This window comes from Anomalospiza imberbis, chromosome 23 (genome assembly GCF_031753505.1).
Source record: "Anomalospiza imberbis isolate Cuckoo-Finch-1a 21T00152 chromosome 23, ASM3175350v1, whole genome shotgun sequence".
Lineage (NCBI taxonomy): Eukaryota > Metazoa > Chordata > Aves > Passeriformes > Viduidae > Anomalospiza > Anomalospiza imberbis.
In genome coordinates this window covers 5822630-5837337 of record NC_089703.1, presented here as the reverse complement: position 1 = coordinate 5837337, position 14708 = coordinate 5822630, and the positions used below count along the sequence as shown (strand labels likewise).

The 14708-nt window shown below is 42.0% G+C and overlaps 1 protein-coding gene across 10 annotated transcripts in view; it reads right to left on the bottom strand.

The window, feature by feature from the left end:
* Window positions 1–14256, bottom strand: part of GNB1 (G protein subunit beta 1) — a 35070-nt gene extending 20814 nt beyond the window's left edge. For 4 of the 10 annotated variants that reach the window (XM_068171878.1, XM_068171882.1, XM_068171883.1 and 1 more), the window contains exon 1: window positions 13722–14033. The gene's annotated coding sequence lies outside the window, so the exon portion shown is untranslated. Of the gene's footprint in view, window positions 1–13060; window positions 13325–13721; window positions 14034–14152 lie in introns of those variants that run through there. The other 6 variants (XM_068171873.1, XM_068171877.1, XM_068171874.1 and 3 more) reach the window with 5 other exon arrangements.
* Between the last annotated feature and the right edge of the window lie 452 nt (window positions 14257–14708).

Sequence of the window (14708 nt, the reverse complement as noted above, 5' to 3'; positions counted from 1 at the left end):
ACTCCAGAAATGCTTTCCTCCTGAAGAAACTTGTGAGCTTTTTCTACTCAGCTTGAGGGATCTAAGATCCCCATTAGGAATAAAAAAAAAAAAAATCTCCTCACTGCACAGAACACAGGAAAACTGTTGGCTAAAGAATAAAGCTCAGTTCTAGGGTCCTTGCAAAGTTCTGGCCACATTGCTTCATCCTTCAACCTCATTCACACAAAACAGCACATACAACAGGAAAAACCAGGCAGAACAAACCTACGTGGAACAGCCTCCAATGCACCAAATTGCCTTCAGCCAGGCACTGAGGCAATTCACAAGTGCCTCACTGCTTCAATTTGGCACTTCAGAATCCAAACCCCCATAAAAATAATAAAAATCCCAGAACAAACCCATCCACCATAAATAGCTGCTACTATGCAGAAAAAAAAATATTAAGCTTTTATTTCAGAAAACTGAGGGAAGAAACAAAGTATCAACAAATCTGGAAACCTTGAAAGACCTTGCAAAACCCAAATTCAGCAAGGCACTTTCACATTCAAAGTCCCAAATTGGAACCACTGTCTCAGAGGAACAGAGCATTTTTGTCTCCTCCAAAATTGCTACAGAATATGAATAATTCACCATAAAAGTTAAACTTCAGTGTTCAAATTCCCCAATATGCCAGAGGTTGTTACCACACAGTAACACAACACAACACCTACTGAAAGTCACCGAAATGCTAATCATGCATAATCCACCAGCTCTTGCTTGCATGCCTCGATTTTCCAAGGAGTCATCCCTCCCTCTGTTTAACAAGTACTTGAAAATCAACCTTTTGGATAGTTTACCACTTTCTCAAAATAGCAGCCTAACAAGCAGACAACAATGCTAAGATCATGGCAGGACACATGACTGCAATAAACAGCTCTGATGTGAAGTGCTCCGTGTCTCCTCCTGCCACCACCACTGCACAAACTCCAGCTGTCTTCATGGCAGACAGAATCCCATGTTGCCAAAATACTCACATTTCCTGACGCTAATCCCATGACCTACATTTAAAAAAAGAATCATACTGATGTAATATTTAAGCATAAAAATCTGGACTGTAACAGGTCACTTCATTAATCCTTTCTAAATGCATCTGGAAGCCATGTGCATTATTAAAAAAGAAAAATCATTTTAATATTCTAGGTACAGCAGAGAATTTCTGTAAAAAACTAAAAGAACTGATATTACAAGTTTAACAGATGCCTAAAGCCAAATGCTTAAAATAACACTTTTTAAAAAGGGTCTTAGAGATCTTTGAAGCAGTTCACGAATATTAATAACTCTTGGAACTTGAGTGACCCAAGCCCAAACGTTTCCTAACTATATATTTTCTGTCTTCCTCTCAAAGAAATTCCCATTTAAGAGCATTTTTACACTTCCCGATAAGAAGCAGGCATGGAAAGTTAACTTATTTTAAGAACAAAAATTACTGATATTTAGTGTAAGTTTTCAACAAAGTTGTATTTATTAAATCACAATAAGCCAATATTCTAGATTTTATTCAAATTTATGCAGTTAGTCCTTCTGAAAAGCAACACATTCATAGATAACCTCATCAATTTTATCCAACTAGTCAGTGATGGTTTTTACTGTTTCCCTCCTGATCTTACCATTTAAAAAGAATGTAAAAACCCCAAAACCAGAGTAAAAACTTAGAATCTGCTTATGCATCAATTTCTAGCTACATTTATAAAAAAAAGTCACCGAAAATTGTCAATTTCTCAAGTATCCTCTTATCCAAACCCAAGCAATTTTGCTGTCACATACTACCAGACATCTCCCTTCAGACTGACAAACAAAACACATGCAGCACTGAAGGAGAATATATTACTATTAATTAACCAACAGAGAAATGACTAAGCATTTATTACTAGATGCTTCTATCTGCAGAGCCTTACAGTAACTGAACAGTTGTTTCTTACTTCAACTGTCATTTTTCATAGCTTCCTTCAACTCTTTTATCATGAACCTCCACTTCTTACTGCTATTTTCACTTCATTTGCAAAGCCACCAAAATCTGTGTTTACCTAAGCAGGGCAGAGCACATGCACCACAGGAATATTGCAGTCTTGCTTTAATAATTAATAAGTAAAACAAGACTGCAATATTCCTGTGATATTACCAAGCAATCAGGATATTATCTTTTGATATAATGTGTGATCTCTCATGTCTATCAGCTGTGTCTATAGGTTTGGAGTAGTTCACAATCCAAGTTATACACAGAACATTTTCTCCTAGAAGCCAGAAATGGAAGCACACAGCTGTAGGAGTTCACAGTGTCCCAGGGTGACAGAATCATTACACAGCAAATGAAAACACTTTACATGCCTTTTTAATGGAAGTCAACATTAAAACCATGTTTATTCAGGTATCAAACTAAGTTTTTAATCCACACTTTAAGAATGTGCTTATAGTAAATTGCAATCCTTCTAAGAAACATAATTCTTGAGAATTCCCATTAAGTATCCAAATATTGTCTTTTAAAAGTCACTTCTGGGTAAGCCAATTTTCAAGCAGTCTTTAGTTCATTTTCCGTGATTTCAAAATGCTCAGAAGTCCTCATGAAGATTGATGGATTTCTCCATCAGGATGATGTTCTGCTCAAGCTCTCCCCAAATATTTCCCAGTAGGTGCTGAGAAGAGCCCAGCATGGGACTGGATCACACTGCACTGAACTCCCAGGCAAATAAATGAATGGGGAAATGCAAAACCTGGCAGAGGCACCTCCTGTTACCAAAATCCTAAAGATTACAATGAAATCCATCAAGTGGATCAGCTGCCCTGTCAGGGATTAAAGTGTAAGAGAACAAGTGGGTTCCAAAAGCCTGGATGGGATTTCTCTCAGCTCTGCTTGCCAACACATCTGTCTTGGAATGATCTTCACCTTGTTAAAAATCATGTGCTGGTTCAGATATTACCATCACAGTGACATCAGCAGGTACATTGAGATCTTCACTACAATATTTATTACATTAGAGGAGGAAATGAGTTATGTGATCACTTATTTACAACACCAAAAAAAGCTCCCAGAAACAAAAACTGTGGAATAGACATGAAAAATACTAACACAAAAAATACATCAGTAAGACTCTATGCCTGCATAAGCACAGAAAATCAGCAGAAATCCCCATTACTGTGTTTTGTATTTCCATACATTTTAGCTCTGCTATTTTATCAACAGGAGCTGATTCATCCATTTTGTTCTACATATGCCTAATAAAGACTCAACTGAGTCAAAGGAGAATCAACTGCTTCCTGTCTACACCCTTTTAAAAATACAACCAACTTCCAGAAAGCTACTCTTAGCTACCCTACTTTTTACATCCTTAAAAGTAAATCCATTAAAAAACAAGGATGAAGAGCCAATCATATTGGCATATCTCTGCTCGATCTAAAGGAGACCTTCACAGATCTAAAGTGATTTTTTATGGCTAACTTTGCTTCTGAAAAGCATTTCCCTGATCTGAGCAGCTCACATGCTGCCATGTCTCACTGCACCAAGGCCCTCAGAACACTAATGAGAAACACTAATGAGAAACACATTGTGTTTCCAGGAGCAGCAAGACAGTCCATATTCCATCAAACCTCAATTGTGCTTCTCCATACAGATCAAGAGTTGCACCCAAAATGCCTTGTGCTGTCAGCAAAATCCTGAGAGAGCACTTCAGAAACCAGGGATACTTCTTCCTGCTCTGCCTTAGAACCACTGAAAGAGCAAGCAAGCTTTTACTGTATTAAGCTTTCATGAAGTAAAAATAATAAGGAGAAAAATCCAAGAGAAGCAACAAAAGTAACTCCATCTTCAAGGCAGGCTGGACGTGAGTTGATAACTACCTTCTCACCACAGCTGCTGTCACATCTGCCCCAACAAAAATAGGGGAGTTAAGACATTGGAACAAACCATCTGCTCCTTTGTGCCTCTGCTACACAGACTGTACAAAGCCTCAGAGATCAGCTAAAAGCAAAATATTCGTTCTTTACAACCATGTAAAAGATCTTTATCCAAGCCCCAGCTAAAAACCCGAATACATTCAATTCACTGAAATAAGAATTTAGTGTTCAAACAGCACAGTGATCTTCAGTAAGAGATTAACAGAGCACTGTTAGAACAGGTTTAGCTATACCATGAAAAACAGCTGCTTTCCAGCACCAGTCTGAAGGTAAGAAGCATTTCAGTGGACCCTAAAAATCAATGAAATATATTATATGCATACAGCAGATAAAAGATATTCAGCAGAGATTAAAATATGGCATTTCTCAAATCTTTTCACCCAAAACAGACTCAACACTACTTTGTTCTGTAGCCCCAAAATCAACATGCCCATCTTTAATCAGTGTGCAAGCAGCCCCATTAGTTTTGAGAGCAATGATTTATGTCCTGAGTAGCTCATTGATTTCTCCCAATTGCTGTATTTTGATACGTACTGTTTGTACAAAATAAGGTACAGAAGAACAAGAAAAGCAAGGCTGAGCCTGAAAAGTCGAGTAACACAGGAGACCTTGAATCCATTAGACTGAGAAGTGGTGTTTGGGAACACACAAGGCAACAATGCTCAGTGCTGATAGGAGAGCACAGCCCAGGGCCAGTATCACAGCAGAAAGCACAAAGGTACTGCAGGAAATACTTGCTTTCACCCTTGGACATTCCTCTTCCCAAGGGATCTGCATTAACTCTCTGAAAACTTCTGGTGTTAATCTTTAAGTATCACTTGCATTCCCAGAGATAGATACCATCTTGTTAGGTGATCAAAATATAGAGGAAAACATGATAAATAGAAAAAAAAAAAAAAAAAAAACACCAACAAATAAGTAACACCAGGGAATTAACTGAGAAAAACAAAACTGAAAACATCAGAAGACAATCCCACCCATTTCATGGGAAAAAAATACCTGCAAAATGGTGCCAAACCAGCAGCCAGGTATGTTGGTTGAGCCCTGGAGCTCCTGAAGTTCTGCCCTGACCCTGGAGCCTCAGCACAGCCCCTCTGGATGAGCACTGGGTGCCTTTCTGGAGCTGCTTTTGGAGTGCTCCCACCCATGACTGCTGTGCCCAGAGCTTCCAGCCCCAGAGCAAGTTCTGCACAAGCTCCCCCACCCTAGAGCAGCAGAGCGCGACTCGGGAGGATAAACCACAGCACTTCCTGAAATGCTGAACTTCAGTACTTCCTGAAACTTCATCGGCTGCCCATGGCTAGAAGAAAGGAAGAATTTAAATCAAACCAACCAATTTGACCTCACTGTGCAGAGTGTCTATGATATTTGAGTTTCCACAAACAGAAACCCACTTCCCCAACATCTCAGGCACCTTTTGAAGACCCCACTACTTTGTCAAGACTTAAATTCATTAATAAATGGTTCTTGTTCAGTCCTATTTTCTGTGAGTACTACCCAGCATTTTCAGCAAGGAACTTGCACAGTGAGTCTCCAGGCACTGGCCAGATAATATCTGACAGCTGCAGCGAAATGCAGGACTTGGTAACCTGCAGCACAATTAAACTGCCATGAGCATCAAGCAGCCTGTTCCTGATCTTTGTACAGACACCACCTTTGTTACACAGACAGCAGCCTATCTTCAGAGTCCTGCCACTTCACAGAGAACGTGCAACAGGAATATCAAACATATGTTCCAACAAAGACAGCTCCTCAATCAGTACAGTATCAGCTTATTTCAAGCACCAAAGATTTCAGCAGACTATCACATCTACTTTGTTTTTCTAGACAAACAGAGAAAATTACCACACCAACCTCCCAACACGTTTGTTAGGCTATGTGAAAAACAACAAAACCCCCCAGAGTTTTGGGAACCAGAATGATAAAATGCAAGAGGACCATAAACAGATTTCTTCTCAGCATCTTGAGGCAGGCGTAGGCCTGCTCTGTTTAACTCTGTTATGTCATTTACCAGAAACAAAATGTAGTAAGTTTTGTATCATGCAGTTGTAACTATTTTTTTTAGATTTTAGATATTGAAACCTAAGTTTACTTTTTTATTTTGAGATTCAAGCATTGCTACGTTCAACACATACCTTGAACCACTTGGTGTTAACCAACATGTATCAGCTCAAATATAATTTAAATAAAGTTAAACACGACAGAACTTCACACATATGACTAAACCAGACTTTCTGCGCTGGGATTCACCACGAAGATCTTACTAGAAAATATCAGTATTGCACATATTTCAAACTAAGAAGTACGTTCAGGGACAGGACTTGTGATCAGTGCTGTCGACACAGTGAACATTTCTGCCAGGCCTTACAAAAGTTACTACTGAAGATAACCAAGCATTGGCTTCCAAGATCTCTGCATCAACAAAAAAGACACATTTCTACCATCTTCTGTATGGTTTTAACCTTGGAGCTTTGACCCACCTTCTATCCCTCATTTCTTTTGGTAAATCCCTCAAATACCTACAAAACTCCAAACAGCTGGACTGAATACAAAGTGTTTTCTGTGATTTAAGAGACTTCATTTCTCCAGTTCCAGAATAAAGCCATGTTTCCTACAGACTACAGAAGGGCAGCAACACGCCAAGCTTGCAAGGCACATCTGGACAGGGCATGTGATCTCCAACAACATCTGTAAGCTCAACATCCTGCCCAGTCACCCTCGGGAAAAGAAATCTGGGAAAATATCCCACGTTAGCACGGATGTGCCAGTGAGAAAGTCCTTACAGTAAGGAACACCCCATTAATACTGGGCATGTGTATTTCTGTATCCACGCAAGTTAAACTCCAATTTTGAGGCTCACAATTAAAGATTCTTCTGCCAGATCAGTGTTGGAAACTTCAACGTTTCACAAAAAAAATAAAACAAAACCCACTCAGCTTGTCAAATGACTTAGTGGTTTTACAAGTAATTTTAGATAGCCACTATTTATTGACAGATTTTAGTAAATCCTGAAATGGCAGGATAAACCCAAAGCACATGTGCCTGACAAGACTTTTAAGATGGTTCCTTCCACCTAACCCAAGTCAGGCAAAAACGTCAGAAATGCAGTAAGAAAATCGAGATGTACGGAATGAACAGCTCACCTGTAACAGTTCAGACTTTTTCTTTAAGAAAGAAAATAACTGGCATCAGCTGCTGTAATTAAGGTTACTGTAACAGAAGACAAGGCATCCCTTTCCTGTCAGTGAAGGCCAACACCCACAGCTGCCTGTCTCAAAGTCATACAGAAAGCCCTGAAATTTCTTCTTTATTCCCTCATCCCCAGAACAGTCTGATTTTGTCATGAGGATGAGCCAAATCAGCACTGATATCTGAACTGATAAAATATTCCCTAAACCTACTTTCATACACAGCATGCAGGAGTTTGGATGGAGCTCTGAGTTTCCAGAGAGAAGTATTTTGGTTTTACTTTTTTTTTTTCCCCTTTGCTGGGGCAAAAAAAGGAACAAGCTTAAAATAGTGACAAAAATCTATACATAGTTTTGAATATAGGACCATGTTACATAAAGCTACAAAAAATTATCTAATCTATCTAATTACAGATAATTAATATTTTCTTTTTTTGGGGAGTGCTGGCAGGCATTACTGCAGTTTTCAAGAAGACATCAAAAATATTCTCATCTGAAAAAAACATGATAAACATAACTGGCATGAAATTGTAGGCAAACCTTCTTCAGATCAAGGTAGGAACACACAGAAAAAATATTTAAGTATACACAATTCAATTATTCCTTATAACATCTAGTATGTGTTTCTCATCTAAAAATAGAATCTTTAGAAATTGCAGTGATTTGACAAGCTGATATTCTACCTCCTCAAATTAATATACTTACTTTTAATGAAGCAGTTTCAGGCAAACTACTTGCAGAAATGAATTACATTCCCCATTAAAATGGCAGCTAGGTTTTTAATCAGCCTCTTTCCCTTCACTGTATTATATGCTACTAATTTTTCCCTCATCAAGTTCTAAATATGATCTATGAAAATAACTCCAAGATTTAGCCTATCTTTACCACCTTCAGTTACAGAGCCACCTTATAGCTTGTCTCCTTTAGGCTCCCTCAGATCACCTTCCTCAAGTCTTCAGCCTCATTTTCATTTATCCATTATTAGGATTCCAAAACAGACACAGCAAAGGAAGATCAAATTTTAAGCCTTCAGTCCCATCAAATGCAGAAATAACTGTAGGTCTTCCCTTCATGACAAAAATACCTTGTTTTCAACAATTCTTAATTACCATGGAATATCTGAAAGAGGAAATATATTCATTAATCCAGGTTTTCCAAATGTCTGAAACGCCTTTCAAAGGATTCCAGTTTTAAACCTGCTGGAGTTACTTTATTGGATTTTAACAAGACTTAAATCCAGCAATATCTCAACATTTGCTTTTTAACTGCTTTCTCAAGCCCTTATTGCTGTGTCCACCCCCAAACACCAATAATCAGGTCAATGTGGGACACCTGGACACATCCCTATTTTCTGCCACTTCAGGCCAGCGCTGAAAATCCTGCAGAGAATTTAGAAGTTATTATTTCCACGGCTCCTTACAAATTACACTTCCATAATGTCCCCAAAAAAGTATTTTTTTTTTGGCTACCACATAAAAAAATTCCCATGTAGGCATCTAATTCCAGCACCCCCACTAAAACTCAGAGTAAGATATACATAGCAAGAGACACCACATCTTGGCTGCTTCCAGATGGCACCCATGAATATTGTCAGTACTCCCTAGCTGGGTTCAAGACAGAAAATTCCTGCATTTCTAAGAATATACCGGGCAAGGGAAACATCACCCCCTGTAACCAGTACACTCAAACCCTCCAGACAGACAGAAATATTCCATTATATTTCAAGAGACTAACAAATCATAACATATTCTACACCTCTCCAATAAATGCAGTGGACAAGTTTTAACACATTCATATGTTAATTCATTTGTATTTAATACAAATGAATACTCTTACAAGATATTAATTGCAAAGAACTCATTTTAGAAGGTCAGCTGTTAAAAAAAGAGGCCAAGAAGATCTGATTTTTATGTTCACAAAATTATTTTAAAGTGTGTATTTCTATTCCAAGGCTAACTATCTCCTTTCTCTCTACTCAGAAATCCTCCACTATTTTAATAAAAATGCAGTATTCTGCCTAAAAAAAACCTATCTTGGAGTGTCCAAATTTTTGTACTAGGAAGCCTTGCACAGTAATTTACGTTGATTATTTTGGAATCTCAAGTAAAGGTACTGCTCATAGCCAGCTCAAAGCTTTTAAAAACCTCTTAATGTTCTGCTCAACTACCAGTTGGCTCAAGTATCTATGGATTCTGCATATATTTCTGTTTGGTGAAAAACAAATCCACACTCACAAAATCCCCAGCACACTGGACACCCTGTGAAGAAATAATAAATTGAGACACTATGTTAAATAGAAACATAGGGGCTTGGGGGTATTTTTGTTTTTTATCATGACCTTGGCTAATACTAGTTCCAACTTTATCAGTGGGGAGAAAAAAAACATTTTGAATAGAGTATGTATTCTTTTCATTTTCAGTCTGCACTTGGAGCAACCAAGAGACTCCCTTCAAAAAATGTCCACTTTATCTTCAGTCACATGCTTAAGCAACATTTCATTAATGCAAGCAAGCTGCTTTCAAGGTTATCCTTTTTTTTTTTTTTTTGGCCACATAACCAGTAAAATCATGTTAAAAAAAAAAAGACCACGTCTAAAATTCTGCCATGACCACAGGCATTAGAGACTCCAAGGACAACTCACCTAAGGGTAATTCAACAACTGGAATGCCCAATTTCCCATTTCAAAACGCTCATCACAAAGCGGCGCTAAATGCATTTGCTGAGACAATACGGTGTGCCATATGGCTAAAACTGGATATTAAAATTGAGAATATCAATTACCAATCCACTAATGCTGAGAGCCAAAATCCATGGACAGTAAGAATTTAATCCAATTCAGTGCCTAGAACATGAGCTGAGCCCAGCGTAGAGGAGACAAATCTACTGCTGGTTCCACAGAGCGCAAACAACTCCAATTTTTTATTGCAGTAACTACAAAACCAGCTGAACCTAACACTTGCTTAACATCCCCAACCACAGCTCCAGGCCTGGTAGGAATCTACAAAAACAACAAAAGTTTCAGATGAATTGGCATCTGGTTTCACAGGGATTGAGAAATCGTAACTAAGTTACTATTTAAGAAGAAGCAGTTTAGTTGTTTTCCACATGACCAAATAGAAGCCTCCAAAGCACCAGGAAGTTACACAGTGCAGCCAACGTCTTGCTTCACTTCAGGAAAAGGCATCCTACAAACACAATATATATTTCTACTATAATTAAAGGGTCTTGGGATTGCATTAGCTGAAGGGTTTTCTTATTCTAAGTAAACTAGTTTAATGGTTCAAGCTTTAAAATTTTTAATAGCTGTGGAGGGTTTCTTCCGGGATGGTATTAAGAATAATGCTACACAAAATTCTATCCACTCCCTGATAATACAGAACTTCATTGATTACTTGCACAAGAATTCTCCTTAAGTCCAAATACAGCATCTCCACATTTCCATGAGGCACGGAGGTGATTTAAAAAACTGTACTGCTAAGATTTCCTGTGGAATTTTAATTTACCATGTTGTCAAAAATTTCATGCTAGGATGCCTGCTACGTACTGACTTAGCAGCTGCAAGGACTCAACAAGGATAAATGTAATTTATCTTACCCAAACCAGAATCTCACTTCACCCTACTCCCTTCTGATCCTGTACTAAAGGGCCAAAGTAGTAGTAACAAGAAAAACTGCACAAGTAATTGAAGGTTTAACAGGACATTAACATCAGTGGAACTAACAGTTTATTGGGCAGTATTCCTAAGTAAAAGAAAAGGTTCTTGAAACACCAGAGGAGTAAAATGCACTCCGCTAATTTCAGCTTTTTTTTTTTTTTTAATTAAGAAAAACACCAGCACTGCAAGCCTCAACTGAAAATGAGCTCTGCTGTTCCCAGCTTCCTTCTGCATGAACTACAGCTGGGTTACTACAATAAACTAACAAACAACTGATTATACATTAAGTAATAGATAAACAGTAGTAAAATGTTTGATAATATCAAAGGTTTGGAGGTCACTTGAATACAGGAGACATAACAAGCATTTCTTATTTTTCTTGCTGGGAACTGTATTGTTTTAAGCCTGAGTCCAGTATATCAAATATTAACCAAGCTATTTTATTTAGGCTACCAAAGTTAAGGTGCTTGGCACTACAGTGAAATATCACAGGAGTTACAAATCTAAAGTCCATTTTTCTCAAAAGATACTAAAAACCACACGTAAAAGGCTTTAGAAATTTGCAGTGTTGTTTTGAAACAGACTGCTCAGACACAGAGCTGTTTTAACACCCCCCAGCCTTTCTTATTCCTGCCCATTAAAAGAACAGTTATCCAGAGGATGGCAGTAATTCTGGGTCAGCAGCAGCCTTAAACCCTCCACAAACTGTGAGTGGTCTGAAGCAGACAGGAGACTCTCTTGTGCCACAGAAAGACACCTGTCTGCACATGCTCTGCTCTGAGGATTACCTGGCCAGCAGAGACCCACGGCCCAGCAGCCTTTGTGTACCTGTGCTCTACGTTTACAAACTGCTGTTTAGCAACAGGCTTAATAAAAGCCAGGGACATTTTGGTGGTGTTCAGCAGGCACTGCAAGGTAAAAATGAAAATTGTGTCACCCCCTTATTCAGTTAAGAGCCTATGTGAACATTTCAATAAAACTATTTACTCCTCCCACCTGGTTCCTATCTGGAGGAGCTCACAAAAATTAAAAAAAAAAAACAAAACCAAACCACAGATTTCTCACAGCAATCTTCCAAATGCTCCTCCTACCCCCACCCCAGAACAGAAGAAAGCAAAGAGAATGAGAAAGTAAATCTAAAACACAATTACGAAATAAGATCTAGTTTGGCAAAGCTGGGGTGAGGAGGAGTTGAAAAATGAGAGCTGCCTTGCTGCAAACGCCATCTTGTTGCAGCTACTGGGCCCAGGCACAGAGAGATCCATTCATTCACAGCAAAAAGAAAATCAAACAGACACCCTGGCTAATCTGCAGCCACCAAAACAACTACACTATTATCACCCCTTCTCCTTCTCCTCTCCTCAAGCACAAGGGAGAGAAATAAACTCTGATCTATCACATTTAGGGACGGATTTAGGTATTAACATATCATCTTCGTTTCCCCACATGTATTTCACATACACATCAACAGCATTTTGCCTTGATTCACATCCTAGTGTCCAGATCAACTTAAAATATGGGATAAATGTCTCCCGATTAGCTGCAGATATCCTACAGCAGCAAAACGTTTAATTTTTCAGTCTTAAATAGCCTCCCCAAGTTGAGCCAACTATTCTCAAAAGCTGTTTCAATAATCACTTAAGCCTTACATTTACAGTGCTTTCCTCCTGTTTCCTCCTGTGGAGACAATACATAATAACGTGGCAGTCGGCACATCCTAGGAAGGATGCCTGGTTTAAAACGAGCCCCAGCCATGACTTTGTTGAGAATAATGAAATATCACATTCGTTAAAATTTCAGATCATCTTCAGGAATGATAAATTGACATCTTACAACAACCTCTACATCATTCTGATTTTCTTCCGGACAAGATTTTTTTGTTAATAAAACGCCTCATCTCTTTCATATTTACATGCAAGGCTTTACACATCCTGGTTCCCTACAAAGCTGTAGGATTAAAAACCCTACACGTTCAATAACCCTTGCACGGATAAAAAAAAAAAAATAATGCTAAAATCCTTTCGATAAAAAGCTCAGAATTTAAGCAATATTTTAAACAATTCCAAGGAGAAAACTCCATCTTTCTATTGTAGCAAACACCCTCCATGATCTTCGTTATCGCTGCTACGGGCACACAAAAATATGCAGCACCGTAATACATGGGGGAACAAATATGCGGTTTGAATCCATCCTCGGTTCCGGTTCTAACGAGAACAAAACCTTCCCTACCCCTCCCTCGCCCAGCACACCCAGCATGAGCCCCATCTGCGAGCCCTCGGCTGGCTGGGGGTGCTGGAAGCAGCCTTACCCTGTTTGTCTCACCCCCGGCTCCTCTTAATCAGTTTTCCACCATTACAGCAGCCACACCATTGCTTTTTTTTTTTTTTTTTTCCCTCTCCCTTCGAATCTCTCTCCAAATATTCCCTCTGCCGGCTGGATCGCTCGGGAACTCGCCTTTTGTGGCTTAAGACAAGACCCCCAAGACCGTCTAGCAGAGACCACTACAGCGTAATTATAATTAAAAATGGAACCCCGCAAGATCCGAGGTCCCCTCCCTTTTCGCCTGGAAGCCTTCGAGAGGGAATCAGTCCCACCCCCACCTTTTTCCCCTCCTCCTCCAGCTACAAACACACTTCTTTTTTAGGGGAAGCTGGAGCCCCGAGGAGGTGGGGAGCGCGGGGGAGGGGGGCTATTTCCAACCCCGCCATACCGAGGGTCGCCGAGAACGGGGGCGATGAGGAGGCGGCGGCCCGGGGGGCCCCCGGTGCGGCGGCGGAAGGGGAGGACAAGGGAGGAAAGGAGAGGGAAAGGAGAAGTGCGGCAGGAGGAGGAAGCGCGGGGGAGGGGAAGGAGCGGGGCTGAGGGGGAGCCGAGGGAAGATGGCCCCGGGGTGGGGCCGGCCGCGGCTCGGCGGGCGGGAAACGCGTTCTGAGGGACCCCCGCCCTCCCCGCACCCCTCACACGGTTACCTGCCCTCCCGGCCGCTGCTCATGAACCGGGCCGGTCCGTCCGCCGCCCGCGGTCCTGCCCGCGTCCCGCCGGCCTGGGGAGGGAAGGGGGGCGGAGGAGGAGGAGGAGGCGGCGGAGGAGGAGCGGGGGAGCCGCCCGCGATGCGCCCGGCGGGTCCCGGGGAAGGCGGCAGAGCCGAGCGGGAAGGAGGGATCCGCGGGGGAGGGGGTGTCGCTGGGTCTCGACTCCTCCTCAGCCCGCTCAGCTCCCCGCAGCCATCGGGCAGCGGCAGCCTGGGCGCGGCGAACCTCCCTCCTTCCCCTCCTACCTCCGCCCCGCCCGTGCTGCCCGCCCGGGAAACCCCGGCTGGGCTCCCACCCCACCCCGCCCCGGCCCGGCCCGGCCCGGCCCGCCGCCCCGCGCAGCCCCGCCGCTCCCCGCCGAGCCTCACCGGAGGCTCCGCCGCCCCGGCCGCCGCGAGCCTCACCGGAGGCTCCGCCGCCTCCACCGGGCACCCGCCCAGCGCGGCCGGGAGGGAGGGCGGGCGGTGCGCGCTCCCGCGCGGGCAACGCCCTTCGGCCCCTTACGCTGGCGGCGGCCGCGCGCTTCCCGCCTCCCGCCCGCGCTCCCGCGCGCTCCCTCCCCTCAGCGAACAAAGGGCGAGGGCGGGCGGCGTGCGCGGGGATCGCGGCCGCCCCGCCGGCCCTGCAGGCCAAAAAACGAGTCTGGAAGAGCCGGACGGGAACAAAAAGACACGAAACTGAACCCGCAAACGGTGCTTAAGCTCAGGGCTGGGAGAGGCAGAGCCTCCACACCACGTTAAATGGGAGTGCTCCGGGCTGCCGAGCGGGAAAGGCTACAGGCCTTAAATGCTGCTCACAAGAGGCTGGCAAGCAATAAATATCTTGATATCATCGTGTGAGGAGAGACGGCGGGAGCTGGGCCTGCTTAGTCTGGGAAGGGAAGACTGAGGAGGGATCTCGTTAATGAATAATAATATCTCCAAG